The sequence below is a fragment of the Apodemus sylvaticus genome, chromosome 16, assembly GCF_947179515.1.
Source record: "Apodemus sylvaticus chromosome 16, mApoSyl1.1, whole genome shotgun sequence".
In the NCBI taxonomy this organism is placed as follows: domain Eukaryota; kingdom Metazoa; phylum Chordata; class Mammalia; order Rodentia; family Muridae; genus Apodemus; species Apodemus sylvaticus.
In genome coordinates this window covers 38796800-38813791 of record NC_067487.1, presented here as the reverse complement: position 1 = coordinate 38813791, position 16992 = coordinate 38796800, and the positions used below count along the sequence as shown (strand labels likewise).

At 40.2% G+C, this 16992-nt stretch overlaps 1 protein-coding gene across 1 annotated transcript in view; it reads left to right on the top strand.

The window, feature by feature from the left end:
* Window positions 1-16992, top strand: part of Plcxd3 (phosphatidylinositol specific phospholipase C X domain containing 3) — a 192947-nt gene that overhangs the window by 115112 nt on the left and 60843 nt on the right. The window lies entirely within an intron of this gene.

The window sequence follows — 16992 nt, the reverse complement described above, 5'->3', positions numbered from 1 at the left end:
CAAATGCCATTTGATATATAACAACCATGTGAAGTAGATATTATCTTACGGATTAAAACCTTTAGGTTCAGGAAAATATACTTTCCCTTTGTCTTCTTTCTCTGTGAATGATGGAACAAATACTCATGCCCCATTCTCAAGCCACCGTTTATACCCTATGCATTATATATTCTGTCTTTTTAGAAAGGATTGCTTGGAGAAAGAGAGAGAGAGAGAGAGAGAGTGAGAGAATGTCTTTGGTCAAAAATGGACCCATGGCAATGGCGGTGGTGGCGCACGCCTTTAATCCCAGCCCTTGGGAGGCAGAGGCAGGCGGATCTCTGAGTTCGAGGCCAGCCTGGTCTACAGAGTGAGTTCCAGGACAGTCAGGACTACACAGAGAAACCCTGTCTCGGGGAAAAAAATAGACCCATGGATACCAGTGAGGTGTAATTCAATACATCAACAAAGATCTCTGTAATTTCCTCCTGTGAGAACAACAGCATCCAGAACTGTGAATATTAATTATTTTGGTTAAAATGTTAAATAATGTCAACATAAGAAGAGAGTATACACATTCTTTTCATATAATATATTTTAATTCATAGTTCAAATTGTGATAATGAGGCAGAGGATGGATGATTTGATGAGAGTCAAAATTTTGTGTGTAAAGGTAGGAAAATGAGAAAAATCTTGAAGTCAAGTAGTGTAGGTGACCCTGTAGACTAGTGTGCTGTATATAGGAGGTGCTACAGTAGAAGACAAGAATATAGCTAAAACCAATATTTTACTTAAGCTATGGAGAACTTTATCCTGGGAGTGATGGAGAACTAGCTGTTGATGCCCAACAGGTGTGCAGATGTGCGTTTTAGATAGTAAGTTATGCAGATGGCAAGATAGATGGATAAGTGGGTAAGTACTTAGACCAGTTTTAGCAAGATATTTCACCCTAAGTGAAGAAGTAAGAAAAACTTGGAAGAGGATGTTTTGCTCCAGTGACTAGTCATCTCTGTATCTGTGCTCTGTGAATGAGAGAAATAAGGATGAGGTTTCTGATTGACAAGCAGAATGGAGGACCATTTAGTTCATAAATTAAAAACACTGGTGGGTAGGAAAAGGAGACCATGCAGTTAGAGTCAATTTAAAAGCCATTTAAAGCATGCAATGTAGATGTAGCCAATTGAGCATTAAAATTACAAGCCAACTTATTTGGAACTATTGGTGCTTAGTTTTATATATATATATATATATATATATATATATATATATATATATATATATATATATATATATATAATATAAGCTATAATATATATATATATAATATATATATTATATATATATAATCTGGGGTGACAGCCCAGATTACCAGACTGGAAGCATTCTTATTTTCAGCATCAAATCTTTCCTCTGCCCTTCACTTACTACCCAGGATGTCTCCATGCTTTGAGATTTAAATGCAGTAGCAAAGCATCTATCCTATACCTACACCACTGTAATCCCTTCCCTCTGGTTTCCTGTGATGCCTCCCTTTCTTCTCTTAAGACTCGAACTTCAGTACTGATGCATTGTTTTATAGATGAGTGATCCCACATGATCTAACCATGTATTCTATTGCTTCAGGCTCAGTTCCTATGGCAATTTTTTAGATGTTACTGAAGGTCTATGGCAATAGAAGAAATTGCATCATCATTGTAATATATAATTGAAAATGGAATTTCAGCTTTTGTCTATATTTTTTGACATGGTATTTCTTTTTTTTATTCGATATATTTTTATTTACATTTCAAATGATTTCCCCTTTTCTAGCTGCCCACTCCCCGAAAGTCCCATAAGCCCCCTTCTCTCCCCCTGTCCTCCCACCCACCCCTTCCCACTTCCCCGTTCTGGTTTTGCCGAATACTGCTTCACTGAGTCTTTCCAGACTCTTTCAAAATTTCACATGCACCCCAATCACACTAATCTTCCAGTCCTTCCATGTCTGTCCCACCCTTGATTTGTCTATAATTCTACATATGTCTTCTGGATATCTCTTCTGATGACCTTGTTCCTCAGCCAGCCATCCTCTGGTGGAGTCCTCTCTCCCCCCTATCCTTCCTGCTCTCACCATTTTCCCGCCCTTACACTCTAATTACCTTTAACAGCCTACAGCCTTTTCCAGATGACTAACATAAACTCATCAAGTTCCATCAAAACATTCACCAAGTCAAGAAAGCATTTTATCTAATAGCACTACTTTCCTCTGATACTAATTGATCTATCTGATGAATAACTCCTTGTCCTCTCGCTGAATTAGCAAGCAAAAGAGTACAGACAGAAATGTGCTGTTTTAGTGATTGTATCCCAGAAAGCCTCCAGATTTGGAGAAAACCCTGCAAGCTCACTGGAAATGGAGAAGAAATGGAGAAAGCCCCAGGCTAAGCTGACCCAAACCTCTTGCCATTCTGCCTCCATCTTGGAGGGAAGAACTGAAGATTTTAACTTTCCTATTTTAGGCATGGTATAAATCTCCTTGGTTTCTTCAAGTGCACAAGAGTACATCCATTTCAATATACAGTTCTCTATTTAGGAAAACATTTACCCATACTACAAGACCGTTTTGTATTTTGGTCAAGTACCATTCCATGATTGTCCACATAGTGAAATACCCTTTGAAAAGCCACAAAGAAGAATCCACTTACAGAATAAATGGATCTGTTTACCTTATTATGGAATTCAATATAATTTGGAAGCTTCTGAGTGATACTTAAACAACTCTCTGGCCATTTATGCTCTGCTATGCTCCTACTAACATAGGCCTTGTAGAGGACAAACAATCAAATGTTAGGAAAGTATTGAAAATTGTACTTTACACAGCTCTCCCCAGATTCACAATGTACAGCCCGATATAAATGACAATTGGAAATAGTTTATTGAAGACTCCTATTTAAAATTAACTGAAAGCGTTTTCCATACACTTTTTTTTGAGATAATACTCATAACAGCCCATGAAATTAATCTTGAAGAACTGTCTTCAGCCATCTGTTCCCGCTCAATATCTCTCACTTTTTGAGGCTTATATATTTATGAAATAGTAGAGCTAAGTCACCAGAGGTGGGGGGATACACGTGGAAAACACCAGGAAGAGAATTTTTAAACAGAAAGGAAGACGCTAGAATTCTGATTATTTTTGGCAGGTCCTTACCCAGGCTCAAATGTCATTTGCCTCAGCCCTTCCCTACCAATAATACCCTTAATTAAATGTATAATATATCCTAGTGGACTTTAATTTTGCTTCAAGAAATGAATAAAAGAAAAAATGATTTAAAAATGAGGACCCTATAGGTAGAAACTATCTGCCTTATAACCTGGCCATCATATTAGTGTTTTGAGCATTCTGCAATTGTGCTTAGCCGCACACATACTAGAGTCACCTGCATTTTATGTTTGTGCCTTGCTGGATTGAGTGTTAATGTGTTATATGAAGTCAAGGGGATGCTCTAGCTTTCTGGACAGAGCACGATAGGAAAAAGTCTCTTTCTGCCCTGACTACTGGCTAGCAAACACAATTTCCTGACTTCTAAAAGAGGCTGTGAAAGAAATTTTTTACTGTCTTTTCTTCAGATCATAAGAAGACTCCTAAAGAGAAATTGATTTTTTTTCAACTATCCTCTTGACTTTTGTGCCAAGACTATTCATGCCAAAGGTTCCAAATTAGAACCAAAAGATGTAATGAACATTTCTGCAACCAAAGGAAAAAATCACCTCATGATGGCCAGGTGCTTAAGCATCCACATCTGAAAATTAGAAGTTTGAACTGAATCCTGCATATGAATAACTTGTCCATTGCTGTCTTAAAAATTCTTTCTAGTATTTTGGTTAACAAATTCTCAAGCATCTGAGCATAGAGCTTATGGTTGAAGTTTTGAGTGCCTTTCAGGGAGATCAAGTCCAGCCTGAATCTAAGGACCCTAGCTTGCAGTCTGGACATTGTTATGATTATAAAAAGATAAAGGGAAATAAGATATATTCTATGGGGTGTGGTGAGGGGTGGGGGAAGAGGGTGCCTCAGTGGCCCCATGCTGAGGCATCCCTTTCCCTTAAGGGACCATCCACAGGACAGTATAGTATAGAGTTTATTTAGGGCACAGGAAGGGGCTTTAAGAGAGTAGTAGAGGCTGACAGAGAGAAGGAGAGAGTAGAGAAGTAGAGGCTGGCCATGACCACTTGGAGAGCGTGGGGGAAGGGAGAAGAGCCCATGAAGGCAAGAGAGAATCAAGCAGGAAACAAGAATAAGAGAGTAAGAGAGAGAGGAGGGGCAAGCAGTCCCTTGCATAGTGGGCTAGGCCTACCTGGCTGTTGCCAGGTAACTGTGGGATGGAGCTTAGACAGAATCCTAATAGTCATCACTTCTAAATACTACAGATGTGTTTCCCACACTTCAGCAATGCCAAAAGACACAGATTTTTATTTCTTAAAGACCTATTTTTAATTTATTTTTCAAACACCAGATTTTGCACCTCACCCCCACGGAATTCACACATTCTTAAAATGAAGGTGTGTATCTTGAGTCAATTCCTTTCCTAATATGTGGAACTTTGTTAAACTACTGGGATTTTGCTGTTGCTGTTTCTTTCTTTCCTTCTTTCTTTGTTTCTTTTTTAAAGCAAATGCCACTTGTCAGATTTTTAGTAGACAATGTATCTTTCTAACTAAATTAAATTAATATTGTTCAACAATTTGTATGATGATAATAATCATACTGTGTTATTATTGGTTGTCTTAAGATGACCACTATTTCATCTCATAATAATTGCTTACATGAATTATTTAACTTGGAATACATAAAATCTCTGAATGCACATCAAGACACTATTGCCTTACCATCTTCAAAATGGAAGAACTAAGTATTAGAAGTGTTAGACAATTTCTGCTCATAGCACAGCTAAGAAAGGTAAATTCAAGACTTAATCCAGGTTGCTGTATTTATTAATTCCTGTGTGAATTCCTGTTTGCACAGTGGTTTTAAAACTGTAGTAGAACAAGCTATTCAAATGCAGGATTCAGTTCAAACTTCTAATTTTCCAGATATGGATACTTAAGTCCCATGCCTGGCAATCAGATGGTACAATGTGTACAATACACATTGTATTTCACGTGTGTGGCAGTAGAGAGTCTTAAAATCACTGTATGATCTTTCTGTTACTCAGAAGTTCTAAATTGTGACTGCAATTTTGCTTGGATTTCATTAAATGGTAATATCCAAACCAAATTAGGCAGCATATTCAAGTGGACTAGGTTCAATTTAGCATTTATCTATTGAGGGCTCTAGAGAATGAAATAAATTAAGAGGTGTGAGGTTTATTAAAATTTGTAAGATACCATTGTTATGATCATATATTAAATACGTTTGAAATAGAATGTCTATGACTTAAATAGAAATTGCATACTAGTGAGAGAACTAGAGCTCTAAATGTATAGATTTATAGAAATGATGCCTGGTACCTGGAAATGTTTCAATTTAGCTTTAAAGATAGGATGTCATTTTGACAAGCAGAGATATTTAGGAGGTGGCTACTCAGGCTGAGGAATCAGAAAGAACAAAGTATGGACCCGGAACATTTTGGGACCAAAAATAGAACTAATCACCATAGAGTGATGCCAATGGAACATGGAACATAAGGGGATGGGTTATCTGATATTATTGGACCATCTAGGTTCGCTAATTGGTGCTTTGGAGAGTTAGACTCCTAACCTTACATACTGATGGAGGAGGTAAATCTACTTGAGTACTGTTTCTCAAGAAGATAGCTCAGGTCCTTGAGAAAAAAAAAGAGTTTGGGGCTCTACAACTGGTAAGAGAAGAGACGATATCTTAAGAAGGGAAAGAAGGGGGTCGGGAGAAATGATTCAATGGTTAAGAACACTTGATTGCTCTTCCAGAGGTCCTGAGTTCAATTCCCAGCAACCACATGATGATACCATCTGTAATGCGATGCGATGCCCTCTTCTGGTGTGTTTAAAGACACCAACAATGTAGTCATATAAATACAATAAATCTTTAAAAAAAAAAAGGAGGGAGAGAAATATTTTGACTTTACACATTTTTCTAATACTCAGAGAGTTAGGAGGTCAAAGATGAGTTATAAAAAAACATGTCTACTATTGTGAATGACACGAAGTGGATGCTTACAGGAGCCTGATATGGCTGTCTCCTGAGACGATCTGCCAGAGATTGACAAATACAGAGGCAAATGCTTGCAGCCAACCATTGGACTAAGCACAGGGTCCCTAGTGCTGGAGTTAGAAAAAGGACTGAAGGAGCTGAAGGGGATTGCAACCCCATAGGAAGAACAACAATATCAAACAATCAGACTTTCCAGAGCTCTCAGGGACTAAACCACCAACCAAGGAGCACACATGCAGGGACCCACGGCTCCAGCCACATATGTAGCAGACAATGGTCATCAGTGCGAGGAGAGTCCCTTGGTCCTGTGAAGGCCCAATGCCCCCCAGTGTAGGGGAATGTGTGGGTTGGAAAGCAGGACTGGGTGGGTTGGTGAACAGGGAGGGGGAAGGGGAATGGGATAGGGTGTTTTGGGGGGAGAAACATGGAAAGGGGATAACATTTCAAATGTAAATAAAGCAAATATCCAATAAAAAAGAAAGAAAGAAAAAATATCTAAAATGTAGTCACTCTGAGAGAAGCATTACGATCATCTTGTAGAGGAACTTTACTGCTAAAATAAATGTGTTAATTATGCTTTATACATCAATAAAATTTATGAGAAAAATAAAAGCACAGTAAGGTGGAAAACAAAAAATATGAAAAATGGATCCAGGGAAACCTAAGAGAAGATTTTAAGACTAAGTTTAATGAGAATTGTATTAAAGGGAAATGAATGGAATAGACCTCAGTGAGGAAAAAAAACTCAGATATATCAATTGGCTAAAGAAGGGGAGAACTGAAGCTACACGCACTTCTACCAGTTCAAAGATGGAAACAGTAGGTGCTGGGAAGAAAAAATCTAAAAGAAGTTAGCATAGAGTGACTTCAGTTTTACTGGGGGCACTGCCCATTGGAATCCTAGAAAACCATTCATAGCATCATTCCAGGCAAACAGCATCCCTTAAGATGCAGAAAATGGAGCATAGATGTTCAGAATTGAGAGTCCTTCCTGGTAGATTTTTCCAGAAGCTGGAAAGAACCCAGATGTCCCTCAGCGGAGGAATGGATACAGAAAACGTGGTATATTTACACTATGGAATACTACTCAGCTATTAAAAACAATGAATTCATGAAATTCTTAGGCAAGTGGGTGGAACTGGAGAATGTCATCCTGAGTGAGGTGACCCAATCACAAAAGAACACACATGGTATGCACTGACTGATAAGCAGATAATTAGCCCAGAAGCTTGGAATAACCAGGAAACAATTCACATATCAAATGATGCCCAAGACGAAGGAAGGAGAGGCCCCTGGTCCTGGAAAGGCTCAGTGCAAGTGTAGGAGAACACCAGGATGGGAAGCGGGAAGAAGTTGATTGGGGAACAGGGGGAGGGAAGAGGGCTTATGGTACTTTCAGGGAGAGGGGATCCTGGAAAGGGGAAATCATTTGAAATGTAAATAAAAAATATATTGAATCAAAAAATGTTTCTTTTTTATAAAAAAAGATACATAAAATGGGCAGTGCTGCTTACTAAACCCCAAGCAACAGTCTCCCTGACTGTGACTTCCACCTCCATCCTTGTTCTTGCAGATCTGTACATCTTAGCACTAAATCTGTGTTAATATATTATGCATTTACACTGGAAAGCAAATGCTGCTGGGGGAGGGAAGAGCATTCTAAAGTTGGGGTGGGTGAAGCTCTGAGGAAAGGGGGTTTGAAATGGTGACATAGGATTCTGGCATGGGGGCACTGGAAGTTACTCATATACAATAACAGAATACTAAGGAAACTTCAAGATGATTGAGTTCGGTCTTCTTTTTGTCTTGTATCCATTTCCTACTTAACATTTTCTAACTTCATAAGAAAATTGAGACCCAAATAACTACTAAAGTGATTGCCCCAGGTCTTAGAACCAACAGGCACCCAAGATGAGATTAAAATCCAAGTCTCTAGGTTCCAGAACAGAGTCCTTCAACACCCCCATGGAAGTGCTGTGGCCAGAGAAGGAACAAAATTTCAGGGAAGGCCAGAGAGCATCATGGTACAGAAAGCACCAGGAAGGGATAAGCTAGTTGCCAATTTGCACATCATATGGTATTCTGGACGTCTTTATTAGCAGACCCAAGATGGAGCCTGATAACCTGTGCATCAAGTTTTGTGGGGCAGATCTTCTCTGGGCTTTCTAGTTCTGTGTCATGAAGCTAGCCGATGCATCTATTTTGTCCAGTGGGAACAAAACCAAGCTTTGAGCCTCCTGCTGTTCTATTTACAGTTTATTGTCTGGAAGCTATTCAGCAGCACCATCAGACTTCTTAACAGCATTTTAGAGCCAAGAAAAGCCTTACCAAGTGGCTGAATCTAAGAATGGCTCCAAGTCAGCTGCAAAGAGACATGAGGCAGCACTAACCACATGATGAGCAGCTCATTGTCACTACCCCTATCTAGGACATGCCCTCAGATAAATCAGTAGAGTCAGTAGTAATAGATTTTCTATTCAGCAGGACAATGGTGTCTCCTCAGTTACATATGTCTAAGGAGCAAGAAAATTAATGGCATTGTGGAAAAGCATTGAAGATTCATTTCATATAAAATGTTATTAGGATTGCAGTATTAGTTCCAGATATATTTTAGGAAATTAAGGTTGGAAAAATGAGATAATTTACTTTGGTACTGAAGCCAGAGCTGAGGTCGATTCATACACTAGACTTTTTCGAACCTGTGTAAATGGACAATAGAGGAAATTCCAGAAAACTATCACTCCCCAGTCCTGAGCTTGACAATCTGGAACATGTTTATAGTGACATTGTTAAAATGCAGATTTCTGGATGCCTCCCTCAGAGACTGAATCAATAGTCTATGACTCAGAGACTGCCAATTTTAAGACTCCAGTGAATCTGCATAATGTATTATTCGCGTTGAGTAAGTAGTGTTGCTCATGACTCTAGACAAGCTGCACTTAGGCCTGTCCTTAAGTCTGGGGAGAACCCACAAGGGTCTTCCTCTGTAGACTCAGGTAGTTCTCCCATGAACTGAAGTCATAATTCCTTTCCTTGGAAGGTCCCAATTTAAGTTCCTCTTGTTGGATCTGTCACTCTGGAGAAAACACATGTAAGTGATTTCTAAAACTCAGTCATTTTCTTTTGGCACTATCTCTCCTATGCCATCAGTGTGGTTCCAGGGTTATGAAGATACAAGGACAAGAAAATGGTTCCTCAGAGGAATCTTTATTCCCCTCTTCTAAAAGTCACATTTACTCTCATGCCAGGCTCACTATTCTCCACTATTAATTCATCAATTAATATTATAGCTCCTTGCATTCCACTTGTCCCTAAGATTTCAAGCAATATGAGAAGAGGAAGAAGGAAGAGATATAGGATGGTGTGGGAGAGAAAATGTCGCTATTGGAAACATCCCACCTTAAGACATTGTGACCTAAAGTGACTTCGGCATTGATCTGCTATTCTGCTATAGTGTTTTAGAAGGAAGGGATATCTGTAAAAAAAAAAAAAAATCTTTGATTTAACCTAAGAAAATTTGAGCATTAAGAAAATAAGATCTCTTTCTCTCCCATTCAGCTGGTGATACACAGGCAAACATAGGCACCTTAAATTGTCTGTGGCAGCAAAGTCAAAGACTGTGAGGCATTCGAAGCTATTGGGAAGTCAGAGCTAGTCAACTTATATTATGTGGATATTTGTGGATATGAGAGAAGTACAGATATAGAGAGGGAGATTATGCTGTATGACAGAGAGTTGCATACTTTAGTAAGCCTTGCCAGATCCCATATTTTCTTATGTGAAATTGCTGGGGCAATTGAGTTCAACATGTAAAAGGGACTAGCCTAGTAGCCTAGTATATAACTCTAATTTTCTCTAGAAAAAAATATATATACATACACACGTAGCTATTGATGGTATAGATGTATATAGAGATATATATATATAGATGACAGAGATAGAGAGATATCACAAAACACTCAGAGGAAGTAAGATGATGGGTACAGAACTAATAAAGAAGATAGTCTTGAAACCATGGATATTTCATTAGGATTGTAACACAGCTGTTGGGTACTTCATTCCACAAGTATGGTGTTAGGGAGATTTATTCAGGATTGTGTTTGTTTGGCATCTACCAGTACAAAGCAAGCTATATTTGATTTAAGAGAACCACATCTGGCCCTCTCAGATCACACTGTGAGCCATGAAGACTTCTTCAGGTCTTCCGTGTAGCTCATTCTGTCTACTTTATGTAGCCAGGCCTCCTGAAGTGGGTCACAAGACCATTCCGTTGAGACTTCATCCAAGGTGTGACAAATTCATTCTATCAAGAACCAAATTTTAAACTGTAGTGTGAAAGGGCAAAGAAATTCTGTACTTATCCTTTAGAGAAGATTTCTCAGTTTTCAATGAATAGTTGAGCATGCTGTGGTTTTTACTCGCTGTGGTGAGGGAGACCATGTCACAGGAGGGACCATGAGACACCCACTAAGAGGATGCAGGCACCCACTACAGATTTGGGCCCTGGGTGGTCACTGCTAGGGAAGACTTAAGAAGATTTGTGGTCTCGTCTTATTGCATCTTGTCATGCTGTGAGTCTTTGCATTGCTGTGAAGAGACACCATGACCAAGGCAAAGGTTCAGAGATTCAATCCATTATCATCAAGGAGGGAGCATGGTAGCATCCAGATAGGCATGATACAGAATGAGCTAAGAGTTCTACATCATCATCTGAAGGCTGCCAGAAGACAGACTTCCAGGAAACTAGGACAAGGATCTTAAAGCCCATGTCCATAGTGACACATTTCCTCCAACAAGGTTACACCTCCACATAGTGCCACTCCCCACACCAAGCCTATTCAAGCCACCACATTCCACTCCTTGGCCCATAGGCTTATTCAAACACATGAGCCTATAGGGGCCACACACAGCCATAGCATAATGAAAACAAAAACAAAAAAGAAATAAACAAAAATCAAAACCACATTGAGTCCACCTTCAAAAGTCCCCATAGTCTACCATAGTCTCAACAATGTGAAAAGTCAATGTTCAAAATCTCTTAAGAGAGTCATCTAATCACTTAACTGTATTCCCCAAAGCAAGACAGGAAACCAGCTGGGCAAACTCCAAACTCTCTATAGCTGATGTCAAAGCACTCTTCAAATCTCCAACTCCTTTTTTATCCTTGTTGACTGCAGCAAACTTCTTTCTCCTGGGCTGTTTCTGTTCCATGTTAACACCATTCCTTGGCAAGTACCCTATTACCCCATGGCTCTGGCATCTTTAACATTTTGGGGTCTCCAAGGGAACTTCAGCTTCACAGCTTCTTGTTCAAATGTCTGGGGTTCACATATGATCTTCTAGGCTCCTCCAAAAAGCAGAAGTCACTTTTCCAGCTCTGACCTCTGTAGCACTCTAGGCTCTGGTCGACTCCACTCCACTGCTGCTGCTGTTCTTGGTGGTCATCCCATGGTACTGCTATCTCCGTATGCTGGGGTCTTCTGTTGCAATTAGGCTTCACCAATAGCCTCTCATAGGCTCTCTTCATGGGCCAAGCCTCATTTTTCTGTGCATGATCCCTTTAGGCCTATGCCATCAACTGCATTTGAGGCTGCACCTTCATCAATGGCCTTCCCTGGCCTCTAACAGTGCCAAGCCTCACCTGCCTTTCATGAACCTTTCATGCCTTCAAAACCAGTACCACCTGGGGGACTCTTACACATCATCAAGTACAGCTGTGGCAGGAAGTACAACCTTGGCTATCTCTGGAACATAGCCTCTTTGTATTTTCAGAAAATACTTTCCAGATGATTACACCTCAGTGATGCTGGTCTCTTATTCACTGTCAATTTCTTAGCTCCAGCTAACCAGCATCATTTGTTTTAGTAGTTACCTTCTTCTCTTGATTATAAAGCCGGAGCCAAATGGCCAAAGCTGCCAAGTTCTGCTGCTTTTGGGGGCTGGGACATGGTCTCCTTGTTATATTACATTATCACCAGCTTTCTGTTTCCCAGTGATTTCCTTCTCTGCTTAAGTTTGGCTGTCCTGGAACTTGCTCTATAGACTGACCTTGAACTCAGAGATCTTCATGGCTCCATCTTCTGAATCCTGGGATTAAAAGGGCGTACCACTACTCCTGGGACTAAGTTTTTCTTTATCTGGAATTTGCTCTATACCAGGCTGACCTTGATCTCAGATATCTGCTTGTCTCTATTTCCTGGGATTAAAGGCTTGTACTACCTTGCCTGGACACAAACTTAGCTGGGTGGGATCTTGCCTCAAAGTTACTATTCCCTGAATCTCTTTATCTTCTCGAATACAGGATTTAGCTCCATTACACTTCCTGGTGCCCGTCAAATACTTGAGCCATCAAATTTTGTATTTTTCCTTTCTCCACTTACTCCTTTTCAATAAAATGCTGTTTATATGAGTGGAGTTTAATAACCACACGACAAAATTTATGCCAGGCTGTTTTGAGATTTCCTTTGTCAAAGCAAGTAATATAAACCCCTTTACCTTAGCCTCAGGTAGACTCTTCAGACAAAAACAAAAAGCAGCCACATTCTTCACTAAAATACCACAAGAACAATCTCCTGGTCACACATTAAGATGTTTCTCCTCTGAGGTCATTGGTCCTATAAAGGCTGGACGTCCCAGTGTAGGGGAATGCCAGGTCAGGAAAGTTGAGGGGTAGGGTGGTTGGTAAGCAGTGGGGTGGGGGTGGGATAGGGGGTTTTTGGAAGGGTAACAAGGAAAGGGGATACCATGTGAAATGTAAACAAAAAAAATATCTAATAAAAAAAAGATGTTTCTCCTCTGAAACCTCTAGAGCCAGGCTTCCACAGTTCAAATTATCCTCAATAACAAATTCCATATTCCTACTAGGTTGGTCCATAAAGCCCTACTTAAAGCATTTCACTGCATTCCAAATTTAAAGTCCCCAAATCTACATTCTTCCAAGTGAAACCATGGCCAGGCCTACTTCATCAATACTTCAATTCCTGGTACCAACTTCTTAGGGTTTGCATTGCTGTTAAGAGACACCATGATCAAGGCAAATCTTATAAGGACAATATTTAACTGGGGCTAACAGGTTCAGAGGTTCAGTCCATTATCAAATCAGGAACATTGTAGCACCCAGGCAGGCATGGTGCAGGAGGAGCTGAGAGCTCAACATCTTGTTTTGAAGACAAACAGGAGAAGACTGGCTTCCAGGCAGCTATAACCAGGGTCTTAAAGCCAACACCCACAACTACATACTTCCTCCAACAAGACCACACTTCCTAATAGTGCCACTACCTGGGCCAAGCCTATTCAACCCACCACATTTTGTTAGGTGGATATCCCTGGGAAGACTGCTCTTTATTGAAGGGCAAAGGAAGAACAGAGGATCTGGGGAAGAGCAGAGGTGTGGAGAGTGGGGATTGAGAGGAGGGGAAAGAGACGTGTCTGAAGTCAGGATGTATTGTATAAAAGAAGGTGTTGGCGAAGATGTAGAGAAAGAGGAGCACTCCTCCACTGCTGGTGGGGTTGCAAATTGGTACAACAACTCTGGAAATCAGTCTGGCAGTTCCTCGGAAAACTGGGCACCTCACTTCCGGAAGATCCTGCTATACCACTCCTGGGCATATACCCAAAGGATTCCCAGCATGTAATAAGGATACATGCTCCACTATGTTCATAGCAGCCCTATTTATAATATCCAAAAGCTGGAAAGAACCCATGTATCTCTCAACAGAAGAATAGATGCAAAAAATGTGATATATATACACAATGGAGTACTATTCAGCCCTTAGAAACAATGAATTCATGAAATTCTTAGGCAAATGGTTGGAACTGGAGAACATCATACTAAGTGAGGTAACCCAGTCTCAAAAGATCAATCATGGTATGCACTTACTAATAAGTGGATATTAACCTAGAAAACTGGAATACCTAAAACATAATTCACACATCAAATGAGGTACAAGAAGAATGGAAGAGTGGCCCCTTGTTCTGGAAAGACTCAGTGTAGCAGTATAGGGCAAAACCAGAACAGGGAAGTGGGAAGGGGTGGGCGGAAGAACAGGCGGAGGGAAGGGGGCTTATGGAACTTTTGGGGAGTAGGGGGGCCAGAAAAGGGGAACTCATTTGAAATGTAAATAAAAATATATTGAATAAAAAATGCAGAAAAAGGTGGATTAAAAAAGATTAAAGAAAAACAGGCAATCTCTAGGTCAGTACTGTTGAAAAGCAAGGACAATTCCATAACTGTGTATCTCGGTAAGTCTTATTTGTAGACCAGAATACAGTGAAAATGACAATGAAGTCAGATATTTAGTTGTTTGCTTATGGCACACAGACCTTGCTTTTGTTCTTAAATAAAATAGAGTAGAAAAGTTTTCTGTTTTCATGGCCACAGAGACCGTGTCTAAGGATGGTATTCTGAGAGACTGTTGTTGTATAAGAAAATCATAATGTGACCTCCTGAAACCACTGTCCAGCTGACAGGGGCTGCTGCTCTCTCCTTCTGCTGCTTTCAATGGGCCTGGAAGTTTCCCTGTGAGTGAGGTTCCCTGTGGACTTTTGCCTTTGTGGTACTCTTTCTGCTTGAAGCAACCAGTGCTATGTCTGTTCCAAAAGCCTAGACCACTCTGATATTGGGAGAAGTCATAGTTAATTTGTAACCCAGCAGGATTACCAACTACAAATGCAAGCTCTTCAAGTTGACCCACATTGACAATCAAGCTCACCTCCTCTGTATAAAGCCTGTCCCTACTCAATGGACCACTGTGGGAATTGGTTTTGGAGACATATGGGACTCTACATATGTGGTGGAGCCTGAAAGCTGGATCTGAGGTAGAAATGTGAAAGCAAGGTTCTTTGTAAGAGAACCTCCTGACCTTTTGGAACTCAAAAGCATGCTCTTCGAGGTTTCTCAACTCTCTGGGGGCACTAAGAGCAAGAAGATGGAAGGGAAACACATCAAATTGTAGGAGACAGAGGTAGTTCATGTGAACAATGCTCCTACATGCTGTCATATTTTAATCCCAGTTGTTTTACCACCCTATCTGCCAAATAAGAGGAAATATTATGGGGTGAATGCATATCCTATTAGTGCTATATTCAGATATGCTGAGTTTTCTTAGTAGTACAAGTAGGGGTACTTGACCTACTTTTTGGGGAGGGGGTAGACAGGGTTTCTTTATACAGCCCTGCCCTATAGTTCCAGGCCTTGAACTCACAGAGATTGCCTGCCTCTGCCTCAGGAGTGCTAGAATTAAAGGTGTGGACCACCACTGCCCCATCCTGATCTGCTTTTAACGTGTAAGCATTTAATTGGGTGAGGTGAGAGAAGCCAAATCTTTGTTACCAAAAGAGGAGACAATTAGGAGATGCTTGGAGCATCCTCACTAGTGAAGTATCACGCAAGTGCTAATAGCACTCCAGGCAAGAGGAATTCTACTTTGAACTCACCAGACTGAGGACTGCTATTTTCCAAAATAACTTAAATATAAAAAAATAAAGCAGAAATATGAAAACTTTTCCAAAATATCTGAGCTTGGGTAATTTTAGAAGAAAATATCATATACATCTATAGACTTTTCATTTATTCGATATATTCTTTATTTACATGTCAAGTGATTTTCCCTTTCCTGGATCCCTCCTCCTCAAAAGTCCCATAAGCCCTCTTCCCTCCCCCTGTTCCCCAATCCACCCCTTCCACTTCCCTGTCCTGGTATTCCCCTACACTGCTGCACTGAGCCTTTCCAGGACCAGGGGTCACTCCTTACTTCTTCTTGGGCATCATTTGATATGTGAATTGTGTCTTGGGTATTCCAAGCTTCTAGGCTAATATCCATTTATCAGTGAGTGCATACCATGAGTGTTCTTTTTTTTTTTAATATTTTTATTTTCTATATTCTTTGTTTACATTCCAAATGATTTCCCCTTTCCCGGATCCCCCTCACCATATGTCCCATAAACCTTCTTCTCTCCATCCCTTCTCCAATCACCTCCCTCCTTTTTCTCTGTCCTTATATTCCCTTCCCATGCTAGATCAATCCTTTCCAGGATCATAAGAATACACATGGAATGCAATCTCTGATAAGTGGATATTAATTAGCCCAGAAGCCCTGAATAACCATGAGTGTTCTTTTGAGACTGGGTTACCTCACTTAGGATGATGTTCTCCAGTTCCATCCATTTGTCTAAGAATTTCATGAATTCATTGTTTCTAATGGCTGAATAGTACTCCATTGTTTATATATACCACATTTTCTGTATCCATTCCTCCATTGAGGGACATCTGGGTTCTTTCCAGCTTCTGGCTATTATAAATAAGGCTGCTATGAACATAGTGGAGCATGTATGTACATGCTGGGGAATCCTCTGGGTATATGATTTGGCTTCATTGATCAGAGTTCAGATTTACTAGCTTTTATTCTGTCTGTGAGTGTGGCCTTTTGTTAATTAACTTATTTTAAATACTAAAACTAATTAGACGAGAATAGCTAGGGAGTTACTTTTCATAACTGACATTAAAATACAAAAAATAAAAATCATGAGCAGAGCTTCAGATTTTGCTTTAAAATATTTTCTCCTCCTACCCCCTCCCCCTCATCACTTAAGTCCCCGTGGTCTCAGCTGTTAAAAGCTGAACAACTTACAGGTTGTTACAGAGGCTGTGACATCCTGTCTGAGAGGAGCAGTGGGAGGCAACAAAACTGTAATGTGTGATTTCATTAGCAAATGTTCAAAGCACAGGATGCCCTTTGGAAATGCATTTGAGATCTGGAGAGCATGAACCACTGGGTCCACTGTGCAGCCATGTGTGGTTGGAACCCTAAACAGGGAAAACCTTGCCTGTAATATTGACCTGATGCTTA